The 6,000-nt window shown below is 55.8% G+C and overlaps 1 pseudogene across 1 annotated transcript, besides 1 other annotated feature; it reads right to left on the minus strand.

Annotated features, from left to right (window-relative positions):
* Window positions 1-435: 435 nt before the first annotated feature.
* On the minus strand, window positions 436-2,073 carry NCS54_01143700 (annotated as a pseudogene). Its single transcript has 3 exons — window positions 1,285-2,073; window positions 1,003-1,230; window positions 436-945 (listed from the first exon to the last, which is right to left on the minus strand).
* Window positions 436-2,073: a sequence feature.
* Window positions 2,074-6,000: the final 3,927 nt, after the last annotated feature.

A 6,000-nucleotide genomic window follows, 5' to 3' on the forward strand; every position in this document is an offset into this window, starting at 1 on the left:
AATATCAACAATTAAAAGGATAATAAGCATGTCTCTCCTTTTGTACAGAAAAGGCCAAGAAAAGCGCAAGGAAATGTAAATGAGAAAAAATGATTGGTATCAAAGCCGCAAAAAGGCAAAAGGCTCAACCTCTGGGATAATACCCCTGCATCAATCAATGTGTTCTGTTCAGACAACCAACCAAAGCAAAACTTCAACCCCCCCAAGTTGGTCTCTTTCCGAGACCGTTCCTTTTGACTCCGTTTGAAACACCTGTCGTTTTAAAAAAAAAAGTTTTTGATGTGGAAAAAAAAATATCGCTGTTTTGCCTCCCTTGTTGGTTCTGTTGTAGTTTTCGTCAAATGAATCGCGTAATGCTGTCAAGTCGTCCAAGCTGCATCGTTGTCGTTTTTCTATGTCTTTTTTGTTCTTTCTTTGTACTGCTGTGTCCCTCACTCAGTACATGCGCTCGTTGAAGCCCATCTCGCGCGCATGCTCTTCCTCATACAGCATGCCGTTGTTGTTGGAGGGTTGGACGTGGTGGTGTCCTCCCTGCATGTCGTACATCTCATAACCGCCAGCGTGAGACTCACGAGGCATGTTGTTGATGACGTTGGGGTGGCCGCGGCTCATGCTGTAGGCTGCAAGGCTGCCAGGGTGAGACAGGCCATGAGGCTGGTGAGGAGAGGGAATCTGCTGGGTAGGGGGGATCTGAGGAAGAGGGTACTGAGGTGTGACTGTGTTGGGGTTGGTAGGAGGGGACTGGGAAGGCTTCGTCTTGCGCTCAGCGACGGTGCGAGCCTTGCCGCGGCCCTTGATACCCTTGTTGCTGTTCTTGTAGTGGGTAGCAAAGTAGTCAAAGAGCTCACGCTCGGCCTCGGGGACCTCCTCTCCAGAGTTGAGGATCTGAGCGAACCTCATGGTGAGGTTCTTCAACGTCTTCTTGTGGAAGTTGTTCTGGTGGGTCTGCAGTGAGAGGCATTAGTATCAACCATGTTCCAGAAGAGCAGCGAGGTCGCTCACCTTCATGTTGCCAAGTTGAGAGAACGTCTTGTTGCAGTCATCCAGGCGGCAGATGAAGGGCTTGAGACCTTGGTGAGTCTGCTCGTGCGCTCGAACATTGCCACGCTGGGCAAACTTGCGACCGCACTTGCCACAGGAGTAGGGTCGCTCGCCAGTGTGGCGGCGCATATGGGTCTTGAGGTTGCCCAGTTGCGAGAAGGTGAGCTTGCACCCAGGGAATTCGCACGTCTAGATGTGTCAGTTAGCCATGTATCGTGTTGCACAAGTGTGGTTCAGACTTACATAGGGCTTGTCGCCGGTGTGTGTGCGGCGGTGGATGTCAAGATGGGTCTTCTGGGTGAAGCTCTTCTTGCAGTTGGGGCCGTTGCAAACGTATCGCTTCTTGGATGTCTTGGAATCCGCAGGGGCTGGGGTGCCGTTGTTCTCAAGGCTAGCCTCCGAGACAGGCGACATGCCTGGGGTGAGTGGCTGTTGTGCGGCATCCAGCTCCTTCTCTCCCTTACGTTGGATGGCCTTCATCAACTCATCCACCTCGGTCTCGAAGTTGACCTGGTCATCAGGGTTGATAGTCTCGTTGGAGGTGATAGTCTTGGAGCAGAGCGTCGGGTTGTTGGCCGAAGACCGAGCAGTGGAGGCCTGGGAGTCGCTTCGTGCAGGAGAGGGCGCTTGCTCAGCGTATGAGTACTTGGCACCCCGGTGGTAGGAGGGAACTCGTCCGTTGTCGCTGTCGGGTCCCATGGGGCGACGGTCGTGGTATTCCACCTTGAAGGGGGAGGAGTGATGGGGAGGAGTAGGCGGACCCTGGTAGCCGCTGAACTGGTAAGGGTTGGGCGCCTGGTAGTGAGTCGCAGTGAGGCTGTTCATCTGGGCCGAGCTGTATGAGTTGGGCACCATGTAGGGAGCCATGATGGGTCGCTGGAGAGGGGCAGTGGTTGCGGTTCGAGAGTCAAAGGGGAGCATAGATGGGGACTCCATCATGGTGTACTCTCCAGAGAGTTGCTGGGGCCAACGTCCCCAGTTGGGGTTGGCCGTGGGTTGAGCTGCGAGAGCCAGTTTGCCGGATAAGTCAGTCTTGCCTCAATAGCAAGACCGACAGGTTGAGATGTCGAATTGGTTCCCAGAGGGAGACACAGCGAGGTGATACTGTGTTGCTGGATGAAGCCTTTGGTTGTTAACGAGGTGGACTGGTTGTCAAGTGCTGATGTGCGACCAAATGTTGAACAAGTTGTAACCAAAGCAAAGAGTAGAAGAGATGTATGTGTACGTGAGAGCAGAGTAGAGAGGTGATGGCGTAGTAAAGAATCTTTGGCAGTGGCTGAGGAGGAAGTCGTGAATGAAACGGGATCGACTGGATGTTTAAGAAGTCCGGAGGAGAGACACAAGTACATATATCCCATGGGAGTGCAAAGGTACACTGATGTGCGACAAGGGTCAAATCTCTTGGAGCCAATCGAGCGGTAAAGCTCGGAGATCCTCTCCAAGGCGGGTCTGCAGAGTCTAGTACCTCTGCGACCAGGCTCCGGGATGTAAGAGAAAGGTGATCCAGGTCTCGTCATAATTCTGGCCTGGGTCGTCGACTGTAAGCTCCAAAAACCCCCCACTGGTGGGCAACACCTACCTAGCAGTGGGCGTGGGCCAGGGGGTGGGTTGGGAGGTCGGCCTAGTCAAGACGGCAAGGCCAGGGTCAACATGGAGTTTCTGGGTCGCTGCAAGTTGATCAAAAGGAGGGGGTGAGAGAATGTCACCAAGAGGGCTTGGCTCTTGGGAGAAAGAGGACAGGCTGACCCATGTCTAGCTCCTCCATCCAGACTGGACCGCGAGAAGCTGTTTTCTGTGTCTTTTTTTGATAGTGAGTCTGGCGACCTCATAGCCGCAGATGAGACATTGGGAGGAAATCTCGGCAGGGGGGCCCTCCCCCCAGAAAGTGCTGAATTGACCTCTCTCTTCTCTCAATGCCCAGCTTCTGCTCAGTTGCAGCGATTCTGGCGGCCGCCTGGCTGGAGAGCGCAAGACATCAGCAGCAGGGCCATTTCTGCGAGTCATTCATCTTCTGCGAATTAGAACGAACCAAATGCTCCCCGGTTGTGTGCTTTTGCCGCGCTGACGGCGCAGAGCCCTTATAAAATAGCATGTCTGGAGATGCTTTCTTTTCCATCTCAGAGATGTGAAGTCGAGTTTAGGGACGTGGGTGTGGCATTGAGACGCGGGATCTTGACAAGGGTCTTGAGACGCTAAAAAAGGCGCCGGTGCTGGGGGAGCTTGAAGCTTGGGCAATGGTGGAGGGGGGTGTGGCCTCAAGGGCAGTCACGGACAATGAGCTTCCAGGGCCATCCCTGGGCCGGGGATCCAATCTCGAAATTTTTCTTCCCTCTCCATCAAGCCCTCGCCCAGCCCGGACTGTGCCGGTGTTGGGCTTGAGCTTCAGCACCCGGCTGTTGGTGCCGGTTGTTGGCTTCGGCATACGTTGGCAGCTGCCTCCGTACCGTATCGCATCCATGGATATGGCTGTCAGTTGAGTCCAGTCCAGATCGAAGGTCCGTTTCGTATGTCTCGGCCAGAGGTCCGTATGAGAGATGTCTCGCTCCTGTTCGGCGCTGATATGAACCACAGAGCAGCACACAGTCGCGGCAGGCGTCTCACTTGTATTGATTGCCTCAGTCAATCATCAATGAATCCCATTGACGAATCCACCGGCGGCAGCTGCTTCGGAAATCGCCTCCGCCGCAAGGCCTGGTGGAGGATCCGCTTGACGGCTCCGTGTTCGCGAGCCTGGTTGACCTCCGTCGCCTACAAGATGACGGCGGCTTCCGCTGTGGATAGGCCCTGTTGGCGGTGCGGGCCCGATGATCCCGTCGCCCGGCGTCAAGCAAGTTATGGCCCGGCACCGTTTTGGACTGCCAGAGTCGTTGTGCTAACTGTGCTGTTGTGCTATGCGGATTTGTTCCGGGGCAGGAGGAGACAGCTGGAGCTTTCACTACGGGTGTCTCTTGTGAGGCCACCAAACGCTGAATCCCTTGCGTATACCTGCGCCGCACGACCGCCTCACTCAGCCTCTGTAGGGCGGTGGATCGTCGTGGAGTCGACTCCATCCTCGTTGTGAGGCGTCGTCCGTTGTGTGCTTGGAGAGAGGAGAGGGCTCGACTTGAGACACGATGGCAAAGTCAGCGCGGCCGCTGGAAGCGCCTCTGGGAGCCCCCTGACTCCTGTTTGACTGCTGAGGAGCGGCGCTAGATGAGTTCGCGCTGAGCTGGCTCCTCGGGAGGGACGCAAACACAACGGTCAAGCGTTGAACCAACGTTGGCTCCGCAGCGCTAGAGGCTGGAGGCCTGGAGTCGCCGTTGCAAGACAAGTCAAGACAAAACGGCAGAGTCGGTCATTGTGAAAGCTAGCCCCAAGTTGGGTCCTGGAGCCAATGGCGTTGAAATCCCTCGGCCTTGTAAACGTTGAGTTGGGTTGGTTCATGGCGGGATGTAGTGTGGTGTAAACGGTGCCCCATTGCATCCACCGTTCGCTACTTCCGTCCAGTCTTCTCGTGCACCGGGCTCCTGCCAGCTGCGTAGCCCTACTGCGCGCCTGCAATGGGAGCGATTCCCGCAAGGCATGACCGCACCTGCCTCTCCCACGTCGAGTGAAACTTACCCTGTATTCGGCTTAGCTCTTTTGTCTCTTGCTCCTTTCCTCATCCTTTGGTTTCCAAGCTGAAGCTGAATTGCCAACAACAGCCAAGCAGTTTCCAACTGGGCTAGGTCATCGACAACCAGCACAACCCCTGACTCCCTCGAATCCGCCGCCGGTTCTCTAGAGAAACAAACATTGCCAAACATCGCCCGTTGGAAAGCGGCTGAGATTCGTTGCCATGCCCATCCCAGCATGAACAAGACGCCTCCCAGTGCAAGAGTCGCCCGACCCTTGGCCGGCTGCGGTGCGCGTGGCCATTCTTCTCTTGCCCGTCCAATATCCGGCACCAGCTCCTGTCCGTTGCGTCTTTGAAATTGCCCTTTATCGTCCTGCGACTTTCATATGGCCTTGAGCAGCAGGCCTCTTGATCCAACAAGTTGTTGTGTGAATGCGCCTCTCAGGTCGACCAGGGTAGGGGCGTGGCTTAGCCACAGGGCGTGTCATCCCCATGTTCCTCTTCCGCAGTGCTATTAGACGACAGGCAGCTTTTGGCCAGCCTGGGAGGGTCAGCGACAAGGGGTATTCCGATTGCGTTCACGGCCCACGAGCTAGGATCATGCATCTCCGATTTGTTCAATCACAGATTCAAGATGCCTTTCTTGTGCACTGAGACGCGGGCCAATCCCCAAGCGTATTCATGCATCCCAATAGAGAGCACGACAATATGCACGCGATGCCGCCCACCGGTTCCTAGCATACGGTGCCTGACTGGCAGGGCAGGGCTTCTCTCCAGAAAAGATAGCATCCTCACAAGACGATTAAAGTCATCGGGCACGTCACGTCTTGCAGACCATGCCAACCCTCCTCATCCTAGCAGCTTCCTAGGATGATGCCGCGACCAGTTCGGCACTCGACGGTCCAGTGAAGTCGAGTCATCGGCACCAGAATTCTCGTCAAACCTGGTGGGCATACATGGCCATGGCCGTCGTCAGGGTCCTAGTTGCTGTTGGTGAGCCTCCGCCAACTCCGATTGAGACACTGGGCGGCCCGGTGCAAGACAGCCGACGGCCTTGAGGACCGGAAAGAACATCATCCTCAGACAGGACCCTGAGCGGGACAAGGCGGCACAGTTCTTGTGGCGGAGGTGGAAACCCCGTGTGCTCAGGAGGCCGGCGGACGGCGGGATGCGGAGGTGCACGGAGGCAGCTTCAACCAGCTGGCAGCTTCTCTTCTCTTTCTCGAATGGTGTCTCGACCACTACCAAGTATGTACTGAGTCCGGCAAGGCTCGCCTGGTTGAGCGAAACCCCCACAGTATTGCCCTGACATCCCGCTTTTGCTTCTCAGATTCCCTCAATAGAGACCGTCTTCCCGCGGGTCA

Source organism: Fusarium falciforme, chromosome 9 (assembly GCF_026873545.1).
Source record: "Fusarium falciforme chromosome 9, complete sequence".
NCBI classification, from domain to species: Eukaryota; Fungi; Ascomycota; class Sordariomycetes; order Hypocreales; family Nectriaceae; genus Fusarium; species Fusarium falciforme.